Here is a 24339-nt window from a genome sequence, read left to right as displayed (position 1 = left end):
TGGGGACCGAGGAGCCCAGTCCACACTGCAGTCCTAGCTCAGCTCCTTGAAAGCAGGGAGGCCATCAGGACCTACTGGGACCATGTGCTCCAGGACGGCATAGTGCTGGCCCTGACCTTCGACGGGCAGTAGATCTCCAAGGCTCAAGCTCCCTGCAGTAAATCTACTTTTTGCCTCACGGCTTTTCCCCTGTCTCCAGGCTCCTGTCTTGCCCAGAAGGCTGAGCGCTACTCCCAGAACACTACACCTCTAGTTGGTAGTTGGATTAGAACTAGAACAGAAAGGCAGTAGGACACTTCCTCCAGCCACCTTTTCCCAGAGTCCCCTCCACCTCTCTCACATCCATTGTTATTATGCACTAGACCAGGCTCCATCATCTCTTCCCTGATCTACTGCCTCCTCGGTGTTCCCACTCCTGCCTTCCTACAATCCATTCTCCCCACAGCACCTAGTTAACTCTTTAAAAAACAAACAAAAATCTGTTCTTCTTCTTCTCCTACCTAAAATCTCTCAATGACTTCCCAGGGCTCTTGAGATAAAGACCAGCACCTGACCTAACCTAGCAGGCTCCGAGTAATCTGTCTGGACCTCTTGGAAGCCCATCTGGTCATAGGCAGCTATATGAAGGGGTCTGCTTCCTAGAAGGAGAAACAATGGCCCCAGAATCAGAGCACTTGGGTTCTGGTCCTCTGTCCTACATTAGCCAACTGAGAGTCATTGACCAAACCACTTCATCTCTCTGCACTCTTTCTTCCTCATCTGAAAGATGGCGATAAATTCTACCCCACCTACTTCATAAGGTTTTGCGAGCCTCTGATAAGAAAATATTTGGCGATGTATGTTTTGTAGACCACAAAGTAGTAAAAAAATTGAGCCCCACTAAAAAATGGTGTGATTTGAGGGAAGCTTAAACTGTAAACTATATAAACTTTAAGCTATAAACTAAAAACATGACTTCTACCGGCTTGTCACTGATGCCTGTAACTTCCACCATGAGAGGTGCTCCCTTGGACTGGGGCAGTATGACTCCAGTAAGCCATTGTTGAAATGCGCGTGAGACAGGAGAGGGAAGAGGAAAGGATAAAGCAGGGATCGTTGGCAGTCACTGCTATGGAGGAGACTTGAGGAATTATTGCTCAGATTTGCTCATTCTCTAGGGCTGGAGATAGGAGAGGTAACGTTTATGAGTGAAAGAAGTGGGGGAAAGGTCCCAGGTGATACCTGGAGAGGGAGACCATGTAAGCGCATCGTTGGCGTTCCCCGGCCAGTGCCATGGCAGCAGGAAGGCCAGCACATTTCATCCTTAAGCAGTGCTTGCCTTCCTCTTAATTTTATTTGGGGAGGTATTTCTTCCTTTCAGACAATTATCTTCTTCCCCATCAGGAAAAATATTTCATGTACAAAGGACAAAAATGAGAAAAAAAAATTCCAATCCTTTCCTTTTCCTCAACCAAGAATGCTCTGTAACAATTCACCCTCATATTTCATTTAATCTAAGATACCATTAATTACGAGATGCCATAATTTTATATAACACTAAGAAAGACAAATTGTTTTCAATTTAAACTATGACATGACATCGATTATTAAGACTTATCTCAATTTCAGAGATTATAAATGTGAAAAAAAAAGGTACATCTTAAAATCCATGAAGTGTAATATCCATACATTGATTGGGTCAGTATATCCAGTCTGCTGCCGCTGTCTGACATAATACGGTCTATCTGCTAGAGTAGAGATTGCAGTGTGAAATTTTCCATATACTCAGAGCAGAAAACAGTTGCTACCAAGGACTTTTTGATAATGATCATGGTGATGGTAAACTTAAGCTTTAGTTTCTCCTGGCATAAAATGGGGGGAATTCTACATATACAACAGATACAAAGGATTTTTTTTAGGTATAGTTGATTTATAATATTATATTAGCTTCAGGTGCACAACATACGGATTCAAAATCTTTAAAGATTAGACTCCATTTATAGTTACTATAAAACATTGGCTACATTCCCTGTGCTGTGCAATATGTCCTTGTAGCTTATTTATTTCATACATGGTAGTTTATTTCTTTTAATCTCCTACCCCTATCTTGCCTCTACCCCTTTTTCCTCTCTCCACTGGTAACCACTAGTTTGTTCTTTATATCTGTTATATTCACTAGTTTGCTTTGTTTTTCAGATTCCACCCATAAGTGATAACATACAGTGTATGTCTTTCGCTGCCTGATATATTTCACTAAGCATAATGCCCTCCAGTTTCATCAAAGGATTATTTTAAAAGGATACAAATGGTTTCATTCCCAGTCACAAGAAACAAATTTAGTTCTGACCACTGTTTCTCAGATTGAGGCTCAGAGCCCAACTGTAGCCCCAAAGAACCCTCCCAAGGTCCCTGAGAGTGAGCAAAAAGCATCTCAGACCCCATATGAAACCTTGCAGAGGACCCACTTCAGTCCACAGACGCCAGAGATGTCCTCACCAGTCACCCCGAGGGAGGCACTGCCTCATTCCAAGGCATCCCATACACCACAGGGATATTTAATTCATTTAGTCTCCATTAAATAATAACTGTAAGCCCAGCAGCAGGTCATATTATTAGAGGTAAAAAGGAAGTTGAGCACCCAGTCCCTGCCTTACTCTTCATGGAAATCTCAAAAATAGATGATAAGTTATCAGCACATGGTGAAGTCAGGGTGTTCCTTGGAAAAAGCCAATAAGGTTCCCGTAGTCAACATGGGAAGTGGGTGGGAATGTGTCATTAATTTAGTGAGTTTACCCACAGTCTGGGTTCTGGCCCTGGGAGGTGACTCGTCAGTACAGTGAGAGCAGATTCATCTCTCAGGGTCAGACTCACATGAAACAGGGCTGATATATAAAATCAGAATGTAAGTTAATTCACTTACAAGAGAAATTATACCAGCTCCATGGACTTGCATACCCCAGCCCCCAGGACCGGTCAGCAGACCTATATGAGAAACCAATCCACAGATGGAGTTATTTGATAAGTTTGGAGGTGGGATAAGAGGAGGGTGGTAGGCGGACCAAATGAGCAAGGGCAGCAGGTTAAGGTCGCTTCTAGGGCACCTACCTCCACAGCAGTGTCTTACCCATGTGACTGGAAATGCTGTAAACTCATTGGCTGCAACCCTTTTTTATATCTCTAAATTAGACCCAGCCTTGCTTTAATGGGATCAGAATAAGCAAAATTCCATGGCTAAGGCACTTCTTTCCTGGATGCTACTTGATCGGGCACTGTTCTAAGATTTGCCTTTTATTAATATTCTGAGGTTGACCAGCCCCTTCTTTCTTTAGATATTGTAGTTCTTTTCATCAGGTCTCATTCTGGCCTGAGAGCCATTCTGTCTCCCTAAGTCACATTTGTTTCACCATTTGTTCAATAATCACTAACTGAACAACTACCATGTGCCAGGGTTCAGGGCACAATGGTAGGTCCTGGGGCAGAAGAGTAAGCAAGCGTGTTACAACAGAGGAAGTAAGGAACAGAGTAGGAGCACCCAGGACAGAATCCAGAGCAGACCCTGGGATGGGGAGCTGCACTAGAAGGTTGATTGGAGAGTTACCTAGAGAAGTTTGAAGGGCCTATAGGGAAGAGAGCGGCGCACAGAGAGAGATGCTGGTTCTTTCTGGGTAGTACACCGACTTTCCACTGCGGCCTCCCACCCCTCAAGAAGAGTTCAATTCACTCACCATCTTCACCTTCAGCTCTTAGCTCGTAATCAGTGGGCAAACTGCCCTTTCTAACCCCACCTGACTTCTTCCCTGGTGCTTTCTCCACGCTCTCTTCCCTTCATCCCTGCCTTGCAGTGCACGTTACTTAATTCACAAAAATACTGCAGTTCACAAAAAATACTGCATTCTCAGCCCAGGTAAATATGTGGCAGGGCTTTGTCTAAGCAATGAGTAGAAAGACAAATGCTACCTCACAGAGTTAACTTTGTCAAGCAAAGATTAATCTATTATTCATGACCAAGGAGAAATCTATTAATTCCCTGTCCTCAAATAGAACAAATCTATGCCTTAAACAGGTTGGGTCTCTTAACAGTTGTCAGTTTAAGATTGGCTTACTCCTCTAGTCACCAGTGCCCATTAGCGGATTACACATATTATTTATTTAGCCAATGTATTTCATTAATGGGTTCAACTAACGACAAATGAAAACATAACTTATCTACTTAGCAGGTGTGCACCTGCATCAAATATTCATTATCAGTAGTAAATTTGCTTTACAAGAAGCCAACTGCCTCCCACAGTGACCATGTAATTCTGGACCATCAGAAGTGGCAGCAGCTGGTAGTGTCTCTTGGCCAAGCCACCCAAGGGGCTCCCATGTGGAGGATGCTCCCCCTCAGGTGAGTAAGCACCCTTCCACCCATCATCAAGCACATGGTGGTCATCTGCTCTGTGCCCAGGCTGTGCACAAGCAGGAAATACAGTGGGAGGCAGTGCAAAGAGCATAGGTCTTGGAATCCCCAAATCTAGTTCCAGCTGCACTGTTGTCTGAGAACTGTATGAGCTGTGGCAAGACTCTTCATCTCTGTAAGTTTGTCTCCTCACCTGAAGAATGAGGCTACCTATAGCACCATCATGAGGCTCAACGACCAAAGTGAAGTGAAGGTGCCGGGGAAAACTGAAAATCATCCTCAGAGAGGAGTCACTCTGTGCTGTTGCTGTTCGATGTAAAACAGCTTCTGCTCTTTTTTCTCAATTACAGCACAAGTTTTTCCATGAAAGAGCAGAGATTGTCTCATCCATCTGACATCTTCCATGCCTTACACATCTCTGACCCTCCATAATTGTTGGGTGAGTGAATCTCATCATTTTTAGTGATCATTTATTATTTCCAATTATTAAATATGCTTTAAGTAAAATAATTGTAATAATTAATACAAACAGTAATTATTAACAGATGGAACATTGTATGACACAGTTGAAGACAAGTGAGATATTCTACTGTACATACAGCATTCCTTCAACAAATACATATATCAAAGTCCCTGTTAAGTACTAAGCCCTGTTCTAGGTGCTGAGGTAAAAAGAACAAGACACACAAGGTTCCTGTCCTATCAGCAGGGCCCTTATAGAAGGGGAAGGTAAAGAAGAAATAAATACACAAATATCAAGATAATTGCAGTCTATCAATGGATGACTGAATAAAGAAGATGTGGTATATTTATACAATGGAATACTACTCAGCCATAAAAACTGACAACATAACGCCATTTGCAGCAACATGGATGCTCCTGGAGAATGTCATTCTAAGTGAAGTAAGCCAGAAAGAGAAAGAAAAATACCATATGAGATCGCTCATATGTGGAATCTAAAAAACAAAAAAAAACAAAAAACAAAAATAAAAAAACAAACAAACAAAGCATAAATATAAAAAAAGAACCAACTCATAGACATAGAATACAGACTTGTGGTTGCCAAGGGGGCGGAGGGTGGGAAGGGACAGACGGGATTTCAAAATTGTAGAATAGATAAACAAGATTATACTGTATAGCACAGGGAAATATACACAAGATCTTATGGTAGCTCACAGAGAAAAAAATGTGATAATGACTATATATATATATATATGTTCATGTATAACTGAAAAATTGTGCTCTACACTGGAATTTGACACAACATTGTAAAATGATTATAAATCAATAAAAAATGTTTAAAAAAAAAGATAATTGCAAAGGTTGTAATGAACTGTAGGCATGGCTATGTTAGAGTGACGTCTTAAAGGAAATGATATTTGAACTGGGATTGGAATTTTCAAAGGAAGCTTGGCCCCCGAAGTCCTGGAGTCAATGTTCCAGGTACAAGAAACAAGTGCAAACGGCCTTAGGCAGGAGTGGGTGGTTACATTCAAGATACAAACAATTACCTAGTGTGGCTGGAGGAAAGCGGAAGAAAGATAGAATGGTATGTGATGGGGTCAGAATCTGTACCATGGTGAGCTATAGCAAGGATTTGGGATATTAATTTTAGTGGAGGGGAAAGTGAGCAGAAGTTTATAAGAAGAGAAGACACAATCCACTTTATATTTTTTAAATTTCAGTCTGGCTAATGTGCAGAGAAGGATTTGTAGGAGAGAAGAGGCTACTTCAGAAAACCAGAGTCTTACTTTGAATTTCCCCAGCGGTGAACCCTGAGACAAGGATTCAAGTGTAATTTGTTTATTTAGGAGATGCAGGGGACACCTTGGTAGGAGTGCGGGGAAGGGATACAAGGAAGGGAAAGCAAGCAACAAAAGGTGTGTTATTAAGCCACATACCATAGTGAGAGACTGGAGCTTAGTCCTGCAAAGAAACTTGGGGAAATGCTTCAAAACACACCTCAGAATAGTCCCATGTGAAAGGGGAGGGAGCTGGGGGCTTTACGCATAGACTTCCAAACTGAGGTCGCTGTTTGGGGGTAGAAGTTGTTACCTCCCCAGCGCTTCCAGCCTGTTACAGGTGGGCAGAGTGGCCTTTTAAGATTGAAAGAGGGCAGCCCTCAGGCGCTGAGATGTAAAGTCCGAGGGATATAAGTGGGCTCCAACATCACCTGCTACATGAGGTCAGATATAATGATGGCTTGAAAGTGGAGATTGTGGTGGAAATGGTGAGAAATGGATGGACTTGCAGTCAAGCTGACAAGGCTTGCCGGACATATGTGGGAAGTGACGAAAGAGAGGAAATCAAGGGTGCTCCTGGACTGGAGACCTAAGCAGCTGGGTGGGGAGTCGGATCATCTTATGAAATGGGAATGACTGGAGGAGGCATCCACTTTGAGGGAAAAGATCAAGAGGTCTGTTTTGATGCGCCTATTAGGCATCGGAATGGAACTGTCAAGCAGACAAGCGGATACAGAAGTTGAGGTCATGGAAAATTTCCCTGCACTCAGCCTCCCACCCAGAAGAGCATGGTTTATACAAATTTATACCCATTTTCTAGGTTGGTTTCCTTGAAAGATTTCATCTGAATTCATGATTCTCTCACTTTGGAAACATTAGCAAAGTTTCTACTAGCGAAAATAGGCTGACTGCAGGAACCTGAGGTCCAATACTCACTGAACAGCTATGTGTCAGGTGTCTGTGTCACGTATATTATCACTTGTAAGCCCCCAGTAATCCAGAATAGAGATTTGATTATTACCATTTTATACTTGGGAAAACTGACTCAGAGAGGGAAGGTGGCTTATCCAATATCACACAGCTAAGAAAGAGAGGAGAGGAATTAGGCTCCCAGGTTCCAGATCCACACTCATTCCCCCAATACCTTGTTACCTGACTCCGTAATCAAGGGCAGAACTTGCACTCCAGCTTGCGTCCCAGAATTTGGTTGCTGAAGGATTTCAGCATCACTTTTTAGTTATTTATTAGAGATCCCACCTGGAAGCCAGATGACCGTTTCCCAGGTGGTGTCTAAGGAATAGCCCCCACAAAATGAAGATCCCACGATTATCAACTTGAGGAGCGACTACACGGCGTATCCTTCTCTTAGAGGGTCACGGTGCAGGTCAGGATGTCAACAATGCAGACAACACTGTAGTTCAACCAAATAAAACAAAACCTACTTTTGTTTAATCTGGTGTTTCCCACACCTGCTCTGCCTTTGGACCCCGAATTTTATGAGAACCCTGTTATCATCCCCGGAAAGAGTGTTCTGAGGAACAAGCTTGAAAATCCTACACTAAATCAGCCTACCTTGGTTTTCATCTTGCCTCAGTCACCTCAGACCCCCGGATTGCTCTGTGACTTTGAACATCTTGCTGATACTCTGAAACTCTGAGTCCCCAACTCTTAACGATGGCATTCGCAACACCTCCATTCGACAAATGGTCATTGAGCTTGTGCCAGGCCCGAGGCTGGGACTGGCAAGTCCCCAGTGAATGAGTCGGCTTCTGACTGCTTGGCTTCTGGTGCAAGTCTGTTATCACTACATAATCTCCAGAGCTTTCTCTTTTATAAGAATCCACTCAAGGCTCTCATCAAAGCAGGTAAGAAAAATTATCACTTATCTACCATGAATCTTAAACTAGCCAAGAAGTAGTCCTTAGAGCAGGGCTAGCTATATAATTGGTAGGGCCAGTGCAAAGGCCCTTAATCTAAAAGCAGAGGTGAGTACAGTTAAAGGGACTAAAATATAAGGCTTTTTCCTTCAAAAATACTGTATTACTTACAAACCGTCATTGGTATGATGGTGATACATGAATCACAACAAGTTTATAAATTGCAAAAATGCTATCTCATCATAATTTTACATAATAAAATAAATAATAATACATTACTAATGTGATATCTTGATTGACCACGAGAGTCTTCTGGCTGGCTTTTCTGGAAACTCATTTATTAGGTTCTCAAAATTTATACTTTTAGTGACTTCATTTTCAGTTGATGTAATCAAAAGCATCTCTCCCTTGACAAATGCAAAATTGCAAATAGTTTTTGGTAATTTTTTACCTGGAGAAGGATCTTTCTGCTGATGCAAATGTTACTGGAACTGTTGAGAGTATTTTATAGGTTGTGACAACACTGGGATCAATTTCTGATAAGTTACTTTGAAATATAAATTTTAGTGCATCTGGAGCTGATGATTCTTGCAAAACAATTTTTCTAAAAAGATTTAACTCTTCAAACAACTAAGTTTTGTGTAAGTCTGAATTTAATTTCAAATATAAATTCATGCAATGGCATTTTAATGTTTCCTCTGACATTTCCTCTAACTTGTGGAGATGTGCAAGAAACCAAAAGTGGCAAGATGGTTTTTAGATCATTCAAAACATCTGTATATACATTATGTGGCTGCATCTTCAAGCAAAGTTAATTTTTAAATTGTCTTCATTAGTAATTGGCTCACCCAAAGCATCATACGAAAATGGTGTTCTTTTCTATTGAATGTGATGATCTTTAAATTTGATTTCTCTTTCTACGCCTGTTTACTTCGCCGTGATGCAGCAGTTTTCAAACCCAGAGATTCTAAACTCTTTGAAGAATTATAGCTAACTCATATATGCTTTATTGCAACATTCATGTGTACACTTATATTTTGTAATAATTTGCTGACAAAGTTCACTGCCTATGCCTACCGTTCCTGTCCTGGCACTTAGGCTGGAGAGTTAATATTTGTCCAAGTGGCATAGGGACAGACTCCAGGGATGGACAGGCAAGCCAGTCTCCCACAATAGACTCCAGGACTGGCCCCCATGGAGTTCCTCCTCTCTCCCATGGCCATATCACTACTGCTGCTGCTGCCACCATCATCAATGCCAATCTGGTCCAAGGGGCCGTGCCCAGCAGTGCCCTGGACGCCCCAGACATGCATGGGAGATGCTCAGGCCAACTACTCAGTACGTATGCTGCCCACTGTCTGCTGTGTTGGAGGCCTGGCCTATACTCGCACGCATGTTGCCTAGAATATCTCCATGGCTTGCATGCATGCTCCGTCAGGCTTTCTTACAAAACACAAGTTCAAAGATAAGATTATTAAGAATTTCAGGACAGTGACAGCAGAACAGAAACCAAGAGCCCTGCTTCTTCTGAGAGTAGGGTCCTGTGTGACCACACAGGTCTCACGCCCATGAAGCCAGCACTGCCTGGGAGGCATCACCCTTAACACCTCTCTTCAGGCTTTCCAGAAACCCTATGACATCCTTCAGCATCACTTCTGCAGCCCTACCATGTGAGTCCGCCTTGAAAGACTGCACTGAAACAAACAGCTTGGCCTGGGGCTCTTCCATCAGATCCTTCTCTCGCCTTCATCAAGCCAAGGTGTTTACCCTGCTGGATTCTTTGAGCCCAAACCTTAGCCTGTCTTCCTTTGACTTTTCAATTTAGCCCCCACCTAATAAAACACTGTCTTTACTTCTGAAATTCTCCACTGATAGGTCCATCTGATCCTGAGACTTCCTCTCCCCTGCAGGTTTTGCTCACTTGGCTTTGCTGGCTTCCAACTTTGCTTTTCCAATGGCAATAGGACTGGGTTTAAAAATAAACTAAAGGAATTATAACTGTGATAAGAATTAGCCCAGGAGCAGTGACTAATGGAGGTGACTGTGGATTAAGTGACTAAGCAGTCAGTGGGCCATGCAGCTATTATGAGATAAATCTCAGCTAGGATAAAGAGAGCAGCACTCCGCCTGCCTGGCCCTTTCCCCGCAGCTCTCTGCTTCCTCTTGAAAAACGTTTCTCTCGCCGAGATAGCCCCTTGGAAGGTAACCAGGAAAGAATGGGAACTAATATTCTTCGGTCCTCACTGTATACCAAGCACGGCGCTGGGCACTTTGTAAAATCGCATATACTCTTCATGGCAATCCTTAAATCATCTGACCTCCCTCCCAAAGAGACAGAGGCCAGCACATTCAGGATGCCAGCCCGCAGTGCTCTGGTGGCCTGGCTGACAGCGTCCAAGCAGCTTCATTAGATCCTGGGCCTGATATGGTATTCTACAAAGGTGTCTTGCCTGAACGAAATGACAGGCTGTGGCAAGGTCACCGAATCTCACTGTGCTAGCCAAGAAATGGAGATATGCAGCCAAGGGGGTGAGTGGCCCAGGGGACCTTCCACTTGAGAGCATCTGAAAAGGATGGCGAGGAGTCAACATCTGGAGGGCTCCCTAAGCTGGAGTTCAGGGCTGGATTTATATGGTGGCCACAGCTGCTGATGTGGGCAGGCTGATGCTAGGTAAAGGGAGCCAAGGCTCCTGTCACCACTTTATAGCTGAGGAAATGAAGACCTGTAACGATTAAGTAGGTTCCCCAAGGTCATATCGACAGAGCCTGAATTCCAACCCGGACATAAAGCTTCCACCATAAACTGGATACGACACTGAAGTAAAGGCTTTGTTTTGTTAGCTTCCCCCCACGTCCCCATCAGCAGACGTACATGAGAACATAATTCTCTGCCTTGGTCTTAGCGAAGGGCTTCCTTCAACCAAGCTAACCCGGCCAGCCTTGGCACTGAGTGAAGAAAAAAATAAAACAAAAAAACACAAGTCCAATTACCCAATTTGCAAACTGAGTAAATAAAAATAGCTCAAGTTCGCTACTCTGGATACCAACAAATCTTGTCAGCCTGCCTCTTGCAAATCATTTTTCAGACTCCTGTCTCTGCTATGAACTGAAACTCCAATCTGAAACAGAATGCTGTTTTGAAACAAAGCTGAGCAGTGATTCCTTTGATTAGGACTTATTTATCTTGCTCTATAGACAATGACTACCATTGATTTAATAAACAGGAGGCCTTGAGGCAAGTAAGAACTAGGAACAAACAGGTTTCACCAAGAATAAAAAGTAAATTAGGTAATATTTTTTAAAAAATTTATCCATTCCATATTTATGGAGGACCCTCAGAGTGACTGAAGGAGGTAGTTGGTGCAGGAGGCAGACGGGTAAATGGAGGTAACAGTGAGACTGGTCCAGTATCAAAGGATGACATCTGCTGGGGGCAACGCTTCTTCCGGCTTCCGTTGTCTCTTTCCATGTGTAGTTGTGACACTCCTGCCCTCTCCCACCTCTCACTGCTCCTTCCAGGAGAAGGTGGATGAATCTGGTCGGTGAATTTGGGAGGAACAGACTGGACACTCTCACCTCGGCTACTTTTTACTCTGTTGAGAGGAAGCCACGTACAGAGAACACAAGATCTGCTCTTCTCTCCAGGAAGCCTGCCCTCGTCCATGCCACCAGTGCCGAGTGGACATGTCTGTCTAGTTGAGGGGTAGAGTTGGCTCTCATACTAAGCTAAGTCCTCCAAATTAGCCTTTACCAGTAATAAACGTGATATGGTAGGTCTTGTCTGCTTACTGTTTTGTCTTCTGTCTCAATCTGTTCATAACGCAGGTGGGGAGGAAAGGCAGTCGTCGTGGACCCCTTCTCCGAGACCCCAGCTCCATCAGTCCCTTCCCCAACACACTCTGTGACTGTGCCTTCAGCCTGCTTCCTCCTGGGGGCATCCTTCACATCCTTCCTCTCCTCCACAGGTTCATTCCGAGGAACAGCATCAACCTCTTTGCCCACGTTGTCCATCCCCTCTACCAACCTAGTCCCCCATCACAAAAAGAGAGAATGCGGTTAATTTGATTTGTCTTGTCTTGTTTTAAATGAATGCACGCCAGTTCCAAAGGGACGCCATCGCCTCTGCTAAATCTGCTTCTACTTCATGATATCTGGGGCTTTTCTGGGTATCAATGCCAAGCCGTGGGAGCTTACCTTTTTCCCTTGAGAGCAGCACACTGTTGTGTGGCCCCTCCCCCATTCTCCATGATTCTTCGGTGGAGTTCAGGGCAGCATTTCTGTGGCCACATCTGCAATTTCTTCCAGCTCCCTTGAAAGTAATTCATCTGGGCTTGAACTCATTTAGAGCTGCTTCGTACCGTCTCTTCCCCTATCTCAGATTTCAGTTCCCTCTTAATCATGTTTGTTCTACCCTTTCCAGGTTTAAGGTCATTCTGCCTGATGGGAGAAGACAGAAGCAAAATAGGGCTGTTTCTCTGTCATTTATTAACATTACCCCATCTACCCCAAGCCATGGGCCCATCATTCAGTCCTTATTTCAGCATCTTGCTTCAAAGGTAACTTCCTTTTTTTTTGTTCCGTAACAATTTTTTTTTCAAGTTGCATCTCATCCTGGGCTTTACCTAATCAACACTATTTGTATACATCTATGCCTCTCTTGTCTTTTTTGGTTATTTGGAGATCTTTCGAACTTTTATGCAAGGCTTTTAAATATCTGAGCTCATCTAGGACCCTTCTGTGTGGTTACCTAACTCCCCCCCACCCCGGGCATCTTCTTGTCCCCACCCCACACTTACGCCCACTCCTCCAGGCTCTTTGTGCTGATACACTGTCACATATCTTTCTGTCATTTTACTTTGTATTAAAATGTTGGCATTTCTTTATTCATCCCCTATACCCTGCACATCACTAGATCCATACATGAAGTCTTAATATTGTTCTTGCCACACTTCACTCTCTCCTTCTGCCTTAGAATAGCTGGACACTTCCACTCTTCTTCTTTCAATGTCAGAACCCTTGTTCACCACAGTTAACAACTGTTAGGCTCACATGTTTCTCCTTATCCCTGAATTCTAGTTTAAAGCCAGTTCTCTTGCCAAACACATTCTTCCCCGTCCCTTCTTCCCAACATTCTCAGTTGCTGAGTAAGTGGTGAGCAGCTGGGATGCTCAGAGCAGGCACAACAGGTCAGGTGTCCTTGAGGACAGTACTTGCAAATTCCCCTCACCTCCCCAAAGCATCCGCTTCATCATCTGTAACGTGTACAACCACCTCGTTCCTACCTCCTATCGTTTTGTGACAATTACATCAGGGGAAATCTATAGCCATCTCCACAAACTCTCCCACGAGTCCATCCATCTTCCTCCGTCATCTGCCCCGAGTAGCAGGCCTGTCGATCCTGCTTGCTTCTACTTCATGTGTTTCTAAGCCATGCCCTCCTCTCTGACTGTCTCCACACAGCTAGACTCCCATACAGACCTGGGGTTCTAGGCCCACGCTGGCCTTACTATACTGAGGAAGACGGAGACGGTCAGGAATTTGGGGTGGCCCCTGGGCCTGGATTTTTTTCCTCAAACTTTTCCCAAAGTCTGATGTCTGCTGCTCTTGGAGGAAGCCCCAGGGATCCTTCTATTGGGAGAAAAATAGGAAGATGATTTTCCCTGTTCTTTGAATACCATTTCCCTAGGGAAACATGGGCAGCTATTCAGGGCTGGCCTAGTGTCAAAGTTTTCTGTGAATATTCTCTACTCAAATTCTAAAAGATACTATAATGATGTAGAGAGACAGGCACCCAAGGACAGACGTGGCTCCTGCACAGAACGTCTCAGGTGGATGCACAGTTTCTTTCTGGTTAAGGCATAAGAGACCTAGCCTTTCACTCTTCACGTTCCTGTACTATTTGAATTTTAACTATACACCTGACTGTGAGCCCTTGAGGGGAGAAGAGTCAGTTCCAACCCAGTGCAGTTGTGGCTGAGATTCAAATGGACAGTTCACACCTTTCCTGTGATCACTGAGCTGAGATTTCTATAAAGCCATTTACTGAATACACAGCCATTGTGCTAAGGGTCTTGTATATTGTCTCAGTGAGTCTGCATAACGACTCTGTGAGCCAAGTGTTGTTACTTCGGTTTTACAGTTGAAGAAGCTAAGTCTTGTGGGTTAAGTAACTTGCCACACAGCACGTGGCAAAGCAAAAGTTTGAACACAGACCTCTCTGCACACAGAATTGATTCTTTGAGCTATGTCCCTGTGCTATGGATTGTAACCTGGATTGTAAGGATTCCCTGCACACACACACACACACACACACCACCACACACACACACACACACACACACACACACAGACACGCAGAGGTACTTGCACAGGCACACATGCAGGGACGTTACACACACACATATGGGTATGTGCAAATACATGCACACACACAAGCACACATCATCCCTTCACCCCAGAGTAATGTTTGAAAGGCTTATGGGGGATCAGGGAGTGGCTCTAAAATTTAGATCCTCTTTCACAGTTGACAAAACTGCCACCCCTCCTCTGATCTACACATCTGGAGATTTGGGTGGAGACGCCAAGCTTGCCTAAGCAAAGGGCTATCTTTCACAAGAGGGCTGGTTGCCAGCCCAGGGGACACTGACCAGTTGGTTCTTGAGCCTCCCTTTGCTCACTTGAGGAGGGTCTTTGGGTTGCAGTCCTGTCCCAGAGTGCTCCTCTCCTCAGGCTTTTCACCCTAATTCAGCTGTCCCCCAAACACTCACCATGTGGCTTCTCAGAGGCCACCTCTTCTGAGCCAAGGATTTCATCATTTATAAACTGAGACGTGTATCAAATGATCACTAAGGACTTTCTATTACTCCATGACTCCACTTTCCTAAAACTGAATCTTTGTCTGGAAGAGGAAGTCAGACTGCCACATGGGCACCCAGATACTTCTATTTGCTTCTTCAGTAGTCACCTAATGGGGCATCTGCCTGGGTCACAAGCCCCTTCTCTGAGAAGTAGACCCATGGCCACGTTTAACAGTATGATGCTGCTCCCATCACAAGAATCCCTGCAGGTACCTAGAAGCATTTCTTTATTTTCTGAGTCTCCTCAGTCTCAAGTTAAACTTAATGCTTCCCTTTATAATAACCCCTAAATAGTTACCCTATAACAGTCCATAAAAATGCACACAGTGTCCCTGTGGATGAGGACCAAACGTTGTGCTGCTTTAGCATCAGGGGAGGCCAAACATCCAAGTGGTTAAGGAAGAGGTCTCTGGAGTCCGAAAGACTTGTGTTCAAGTCCCAGTCCTGCCTCTCTCTAGCTAAATCACCTCATACACATTATTTAAAATCTCCGAGTTTCAGCTTCCCCATCAGCAAATTGGGCACAACAGTTCCTATTCCATGAATTTGTTGGGAAGATTGAATGAGAGTAAGCATATGGAGTGCTTAGAGCCTGGTGCACACATATGTGTCCATTCACACACAAATACTCAATAAATTGGTAGCTACTATTATTCTGCACAGTGCCTGGCTGGGAGAGAGCAGAGGGGGTGTGTGGCACACTTCCTGCTTCTTTGAATCAGTGTTATGTCTCCAGGCTCCAGACCCAGTAGAGAAAGGGTGCGGGGAATGCCCTTCACCAACAATGTCACTAGTGAGATCTGGTTGACGTTAATGAGTCTAGAGTGGGAAAGTGGGAGTAATCGGAAGGAAAGACGCTCTCACTGGTCACTGACACCTCTTAGTATAAGGACAGACACAGAGAAATCCTAAAGTGGTCATCCTCTCATTCCCCCAAAAGCAGAAATTATAGTTCAGAAAGTTGGGTAACAGGATGCCCAAAAGACAGATAATTGTACAAGTCAGCTAAGTGAATAGTCCCAGCATATTTCAGTCTTTTCCATTACAGGAGGCCCTGGGGTCTCAAGCTGGTCCAGCATTTCCCCCGCACAGAGATCATCAGACGTGGGGGATAAGGGTGGGTACCATTTGTTTGTACTGACTGAAAGGAAGGCTCAGTGAAATATCCAACACATGCTGTCTACCCAACACAGACCACATCGGGGCCCATGTTTTATTATTTCCCTCCAATGTATGTATGAGACAAGCCTTGGTCCTAAAATCAAGAAGAATGAGGAGTGGCTGGCTCTGCAGGGGAACATGCTGTTTGGACCCAGCTGCTGACATGTGGCAATTTGCGAGTAAGTAATTAATTTGCTCCAGAGGATAAACTGAAAATGCTCAGGATTCAAGCCCAGGTTTCACCAGCTGTTAGGGAGTTCAAATTCCCTCCTCTAAGTCTTAGAGAATTGTATGAGTCTGCTCAAGCCGCGGTGACAAAATACTGCAAAATGCCACAGGCGGGGTGGCTTAAACAGCAGGCACTTACTTGTCACAGGCAGGGACCCTGATCATCTCTGAATCATCTCGGGAGTCCTTCCTCCTTTTCTTGAACAACGGCACGTGTTCACAGCTGAACAGCTCTGTGGTCCAGTTCTAGAGGGTCTGAGAAGTCCCACAGTCGTCCTTCATTTCATCTCATTTTTTTCCCATCCCTTGTAATTCAAACTGGCAGTGTCTCCACTGGTCTAATTGCATCTCTGTTCCTGGCTTCTGCTGAGATACCAAGGTAAGTGCGAGAGTCACACCCATGGTCTCTTTATCAAATGGTTGTTCAGTCACTCTCGTAATGTGCTCTTCGCAAGCTTTCACACTTCGCAATACGGCGAGGCTGAGAATTTCCCAAATCTTCAAGTTCTGTTGCCTTTTCGCTGAGCAAGCCCTTCTTGATTTACCTCTTTCCTTTCATATTTTACTCTAAACATTCAGGAAGAACAAAGCCACTCTTTCAATGCTTCACTTAAAAGTCTCCTCGGATAAATATCTGATTTCATCACTTGCAAATTCTACCTGCTACAATACACTAGAAAACAGTCCAGTCAAATTCTTTAGATCGCCTTTCCTCCCGTTTCCAACAACATGGCCCTCGTTTCTGTCTAAGACCTCACCAGAATTGCTTTTAACATTTCTGGTATGCATCTCAAATCTTGTCCAGCCTCTACTAATTGCCCAGTGACAAAGCTGCTTCCATGTGCATTTGTTACAACAGCACCCTTCTTGGTAGCAAAATCAGTTTTAGAGCGTTCAGGCTGCTATAGCAAAATGCCACGACTGGGTGGCTTAAGCAGCTGACATTTATTTCTCACAGCTCTGGAGGCTAGAAAATTTAAGACAAAGGTGTTGGCAAATTTAGTTACTGGTGAGGAGTGAGGACCTTATTCCTTGCAGCCAACCACCTTCTACTGTGTCCCCACATGGTAGAGACCTCTCTCTCTCTCTCTTATTCTCTCTCTCTCTCTCTTATTCTCTCTCTCTCTCCGTCTTCTCATAAAGCTGCTAATCCCATCATGAGGGCACCACATCCATGATTTTAGCTGACCCTAACTACTTTCCTAAGGCCCTATTTCCAAATATCATCACATTAGGGGTTAAGGCTTCAGCATGCAACTTTGCGGTGGGAAGGATACAAGTCAGTCCATAGCAATAGAATAGATTTAACATCTGCATTTTTATTAAAGCCTCTCCTGGCCCTAGGAGCCCTCTCTCCTAAATTATTTGACATCCATGAATATTTTTAAGGAAAGCAGGAATGATTGCACCTTCCATTCCACCCCCCATTCCTCTTCTTTTAACTCCTAAATATTAAGTCAAATGATAACGGTCAACATTTATTGATAATTTGCCCCATGCCAGGCATTGTTCTAAATAATTTACAGGTATTATTAACCCTTGTAACAATCCTACAAGATAAGGTTTTCTTCACCAAGCTTTCTCACTTTTTGCAATATGAGATGGGTATTCTTAATAATCACATTTGAAAGATGAGGGAGTAGAAGTGCAGAAAGTTAAGTAACATGCTCAGGGTCTAGAATTGGAAGATCCAGAATTTAAACACAAGCCTGGAGAGTTCACCTGTTAATCATTACATCAGTCTCTGAACGTGTTATATGCTGCCACACCTCTGTGCCTTTGTTTCTCTAAAATGCCCTTCCTGCTCCATTCCATCATTTAGCAAGTTGCTACTCATCCTTCAAGCTCATGAAGTCTTTTCCTGACTCCACTGGAAAGTCAGACCTGGGTTCTCACAGCACATGGAACGTAACACGGGCACGTTTCTCCTGCTCTGCTGTGCTGGTAGTTCACACATCTGTTCCCACCAGAGCAGATGAGACAGAGGATCCCCAGCAGCAGGTCTATGTAGTCTTCATCTTTGTAACCCCAAAAATCATGCACTTGGGGTTTAGCACATTGTTGTCATTCAAAAAAGTATTGTTCAAGTTAAGTTAAAAAGCAGAATTTGGTAATAAACTGTTCGAATTCAGCAAATTCAGTAAACTCATAATGAAAGATCTGACATCTAATTTTTCTGCTGTGAATTTGCCAAGGATGAAATAGGATCCTGGATCCTATCAACTTCTCCTGGGAAGAGTTTCTTCTTCTTTACCTCTGCTCTCCTTGGTTCCTGAACAATTGCAATGCCCCCCTCTCCCAACCCCCAGCCCCCCTGCCTCTTGTCCTGTCCGTTCTAATTCGTCCCCTAGGCGCTATTGCAATGATCTATATAAACAGATCCAACCATGTCATTTCCTGCCACCCTTCCAATGTCCCCACCTCCCTCTCTACTTCCACATATCCAAGGGTGACCACCATACTCTGTTGTGGGTTGCTGCAAACCCACTCACCCCGCAGTGATGCACATAAAAATACCGAAGTAACATCACATTTCAACAGCAGCATTCAGGGCGGAGGGAAGATGCTGATATCAACTTGCAGGCACAAAGTGGAGACATTTTAAACTCATTGGTTTTCCATGCTGACCAAGTCCTATTGGGCTGGAAGCAAACAAATGAATTGCATCATTTTTCACTTAATTAGCCTTGAAGCTGCTGGGCTGGGCAGTCTCCCTGCCAAGCCAGCACAGCCATGCCTGCTTCATTCCCCTCCCCATTAGTCAGCAGAAGGTGTCGCCTCCACAGTTAACTCCTAGTCCTACAGCCACATCCCCCGGGCTCCTGTAGCCCTTCACTCACATCTATATTGTCAAGCTTATCTCATTCTACCTCATGGAGTAGGTATCTGGCTCCTCACCAGGCTCTGAGTCTGAAGGGGCAAGGAAAATGCTCTCTCTTTATTTACCCCCAGGACCTAGCATGTTGTCACAAATGGCAGCATTTCATTCTGAATAATATCCCATTGTATGTATATATCACATCTTTATCTGTTCAACTATAGATAGACACTTGTGTTGTTTGCGTATCTTGGAACTGTGAATGATGCTGCAGTAATAGGAGGACAGATATCTCTTCAAGATCCTGTTTTCATCTCCTTTGATATATACTCAAGAGTGGAACTGCTGGTTCATGTGGTAGGTCTATTTTTAATTTTTTGAGGAACCTCCATATTTTTTCCCAAGGTGCTTACATTCCCACCAACAGTGCACAAGGGTTCCCTTTTCTCCATATCCTTGCCAAAACTTGTCATCTCTTGCCTTATTGATGATAGTTATGCTAACAGGTATGAAAATGTGGTTTTGATTTGCACTTCCCTGATGAGTAGCCGTGTTGAGCACCTTCTTATGTTCCTGTTTGCCATGTGTGTGTCTTCTTTGGAAAAGTGTCTATTCTGTTCCTCAGCCCACTTTTTGACCAGATTGTTTAGGTTTTTGCTATTAAGTTGTATGAGTTCTTTATACATTTGCGGTAAGGCATATATCGTTTTATTGTACTTTGAAGATATTGTGTTTTTTACAAATTGAAGGTTTGTAGCAACCCTGGGTTGTCAGATGATGGTTAGCATTTTTTAGCAATAATGTATTTTTTAATAGACTTTATTCTTTCAGAGCAGTTTCAGGTTCTCAACAGAATTGAGCAGAAAATACAGAGTTCCCCACCCACACATATATACTCCCCTACCCTCAACATCCCTTGTCAGTGTGGCATATTTGGTACAATCAATGAACCAACATGGACAAATTATTATCTTTTTTTTTCCCTAGGTCTCCATAATGTGACCTTATTGTTTTAATAGAAACATTATATACCCCCAAAAAGTGAATAACACAAGTGGACAAAATGCAAACTCAGTTGACCATGGTTCCTTTATATTACCCACAATATCACTTAACTTCCGTAACCAAAAAGAGACAGTCTAGGCTTTTCTGACATTGTACCTCAATCACTACGGGAGACACATTATTATTCACCAAAGTCCATAGTTTACATTAGGGTTCACTCTTGATGTTGTACATTCTATGGGCTTTGACAAATGCATAATTACATGCAGCCACTTCTACAGTATCACACAGAATAACTTCATTGCCCTAAAACTCCCTTGTGCTCCATCTATTCATTCCTCCCTCCCTCCCTCTCCCCAAACCCCTGGAAACCACAATCTTTTTATTGTTTCTGTAGCTTTGCCTTTTCCAGAATGTCATTTGGTTGGAATCATACAGTTTGTAGCCTTTTCAGACTGGCTTCTTTCATTTAGTAATATGTCTTTTAAGTTTCTTCTATGTCTTTCATGACTTGATAGATCATTTTTTTAATTGCACATATATTTTAATTTACATATATATAAATGATGTATTTTTTAATTAAGCACTTTTTTAGACATAATGCTATTGCACACTTAACAGACTACAGTATAGTGTAAACATATATTTTATGTGCACTGGGAAACAAAATTTGTGTGATTTACTTTATTGCGATATTTGCCTTATTGCAATTGTCTGAAACTGAGCCTACGATATCTTCAAGGTATGCCTGTATTAACTTCTTATAAGATATATGATATGCAAATATTTTCTCTCACTCCATAGGTTTCTATTTCATTCTTTGATTGTTTCCTTTGCTGTGCAGAACCTTTTTAGTCTGATACAGTCTGGCATTAATTTTTGCTTTCGTTGCTTGTGCTTTTAGCGTCATATCCAAAAAAAATCATTGCCAAGACCAAACTCAAGGAATTTTCCCTATGTTTTCTTCCAAGAATTTTGTGGTTTCAGGTCTTATGTTTAAGTCTTTAATCGATTTAGAGTTGATTTTTGTGAGTGGTGTAAGATGAGTGATTAATTTCACTCTTCTGCATTTAGTTATTCATTTTTCCATTATCGTTTATTGAGGAGACTATGTTTTCCCCATTGAGTATTTTTGGCTCCCTTGTCAAACATTAGTTGATTGTGTATATGGAGGTTTATTTCTTGTGCCATGTTTCCTTCATTTTTCATGTTTCTTGGAGTTTAGTGTTGCTGACTTCACATGTATAGTAGCAGTCACCTCCTCCAGTGTTTACTAATGGCCTTCTGGGGAGAAATATCTTTTTTCAGCCCTACTAGATATTCTGAGGCTTTCTCAGACCGCCTATGGATATACCTGCTTTATACTCCTTGCTCCTTTTTAATGGAAGAATTCGTAAGCTTGTGTGCTTACTCTCAATACTGCAATGCACCAGGCCTAGTGCTGACAGCCTATCTTATCTTCGCTTTTCCCAAAAGCAGCACTACAGCTCAAGTTTGTGGGCCCTCCCCAGCCTGCAGATTCAGGCCTGCTTTCTGCATGTGCTCATTAACCATCTTCCTAAGCTTACCCTTCCTGCCATCTTTGGGCGTGCACACAGGTTGCCTGCTGCAGAATGAGGAGTGGGGTATGTGAGTGAGACGTGTGGAGTGCTGCCCATGGGCCAGTTGGGAGGGTCTGTAAGTAGGGATTTCCCAGTGGCTTAGTGGGCACAGGAAAAAATTGCAGATAAAGTTTTAAAGCAAAACTTTAAAAGAAAATATGTATGACTTATTGTAGAAGAAAATATATATATTTAGGCTAAGAAAACATTTCTTAAACGACACGCAAAATCATGTACCACCAAAGCAAAAACAAAAACAACAAAAACAAAAAACTATGAAATTTAACTAAAGTGCAATTTAAAACATCTATACAAAAAAAGTTGCCCACCAGCAAAAGACTTAGATGAAGGGCATTAAATGAAACCATAGATAAGGTGATGAGGGAAGGTAACATTTAAACTGAGATTGGAGGTATTATGTAAAGAGCATGAGAGAGATGCTTATAAACAAAGGAAGACTGTGTGCAAAGCCCCAGAGATAGGAGGGGCTTGGTAGTTAAGAACTAAAAAGGACCAAGATGACTGGAGGTAGAGACAAAGAAGGAGAGTCAATGGCAGTAAAGTTGAAGAGACAAACAATGCAAGTTCCTCTGAGCCTTGTAAGCCACAGAGTAAGAATTGTGGACGGACTTGTGCAACAGGAAACTTTTGAATGTCTATGAACAAGGGGACCCATGAGTTAATCACTCATAACAAGTGCAAATAATGATGAAGAGGGATGACTAGCAAGGAGGTCTGAAGACTTACCTGCGTCACACGATGAGACCAAATATGTGAGAATATATTCTCTAAGTCATCAGAGATCTCACAGAAGGAAGAAAGGGTCTTCAAAAATGATGCCACTTCCCCAAGATAGACACATATGAAAGTGATCTTGGTCTGAAATGATTGAAAACTAAGGTCACTGAGGTGGGAGGCCAGAGCTGAAGCAGTAAGGATTCAGAGTAGGGGAACTAAGGTGGGTGGCAAGGAACCAGCCTGGACTTCTTGGCAGCCAGAAAAGGAAAGTGTAACTGACTTATACCAAGATTACTGAGGGTATTTTGATATATGTTGAAATAACAAGGTGGGAAAGCTAAGCTGAGAACTCATATCCATTAGATGTGCTTAAGTGGTCCTGTTTGAGGGCAACTCTTGTCCACTGGCTGAGAAAAACAAAAGCAAACCATCTCTGAAGGAAGTTTCCCCATGTTGAGCCTCAAGAATGCCTACAAACTAAGATCACACAATGAGCTCATGTTTTTTAAGTATTAAATACATGAGAAGCCACTATGAATGAGAATAAGCTGAAACAAGAATCAGTAGATTTAGATCCCCAGGAACACCAAGGATGTGAATATATATTTTTAAATAGTGATGTATAACGTGTTTAAAGAAATAAAAGATGTAATTACAAAGATGAGAACTCAAGAAACTGTTAGGAAAAAAGAAACAAGTTTGGAGGAAAAACAAATGAAACCATTAAAAATGAAAAATATAAAATCAAAATCTCAATGGACAGGCTAAATAGGAGTTAACATGCAATTTAGGAGAGAATCAGTGAACTAGAAGATAGCCAAAGAATTGTCAGCATATAGCAAAGAGAGATCAGGGGATGAAAATACAAAAGAAAGTTTTGGCGGTATTGGGAAAAGAATGAGAAAATATAGCATATATGTAATTGGAATCCCAGGGGGAGAAAACAAGGAGAAGGCAGGAGAGGCAATATTTAAGACTCTACAAATTTGATAGAGCTAATAAACAGTATAGGTCCAAAATGCAGGAAGCGAAACATCCAAGATATGTTTAAAAAAAAATAAAATCCACTCCTAATGTAACAGTGAAACTGTGTAACACAAAAACTAAAGACAGGATCTTGAAAGCAGTCTGACAACAATGACGGATTAATTACAATGGAATGGCCATTAGAAAGACAGCTGACTTCACCACCACCACAACAGAAATTAGAAACAATGGAGTTACAAGTTAATTTTGTTGAAAGAAAATAACTAATAATTAAAAGTATGTACCTAGCAAAATTATCTATAAAGAAAGAGAGTAAAAGAATAATATTTATACACAAACAAAAACTGTTTACTACCAAGAAACTTCTCTGAATGACATATTTCAAAAGAAAAGGAAAGAAAAAGATCCAGAAAGATGACCTGAGATGCAAAAAAGAATGGAGAATAAAGAAAACGGTAAACATGTTGGTAAATTCAAACACTATCTCTAAATAAGATAATGACAATACTTTTATTTATAGGATTAAAAAGTTTAGGACTGAAGAGGGAAGGGTATAGCTCACGTAGTACAGAATATGCTCAGCACTCAAGAGGTCAGTGGTTGAATCCCCAGTACCTCCTCCAAGCAGAAATCAATGAAGAAACCTAATTACCTCCCCCTCATAAAACAAACAGTACAGGCCAAAACCGTGTTCTTTAATGTGGTCCACAAATCTGTTTCATCTTTTTGCAGGGAGGGTATAGCTCAAGTGGTAGAGGGCATGCTTGGCATGCATGGGGTCCTGGGTTCAATTCCCAGTACTTCCTCTAAGAATAAATAAATAAGTAAACCTAATAACTTCCTCCCACCAAAAAAAAAAAAAACTGGTGCTGGCATAATTAGATATATACTCACATAGGAAAATAAATGAGTCTTGATCCCTACCTCACACTATACTTGAAAAAACA

Source organism: Camelus dromedarius, chromosome 23, assembly GCF_036321535.1.
Source record: "Camelus dromedarius isolate mCamDro1 chromosome 23, mCamDro1.pat, whole genome shotgun sequence".
NCBI lineage: Eukaryota > Metazoa > Chordata > Mammalia > Artiodactyla > Camelidae > Camelus > Camelus dromedarius.
This window is presented reverse-complemented; position numbering follows the sequence as displayed.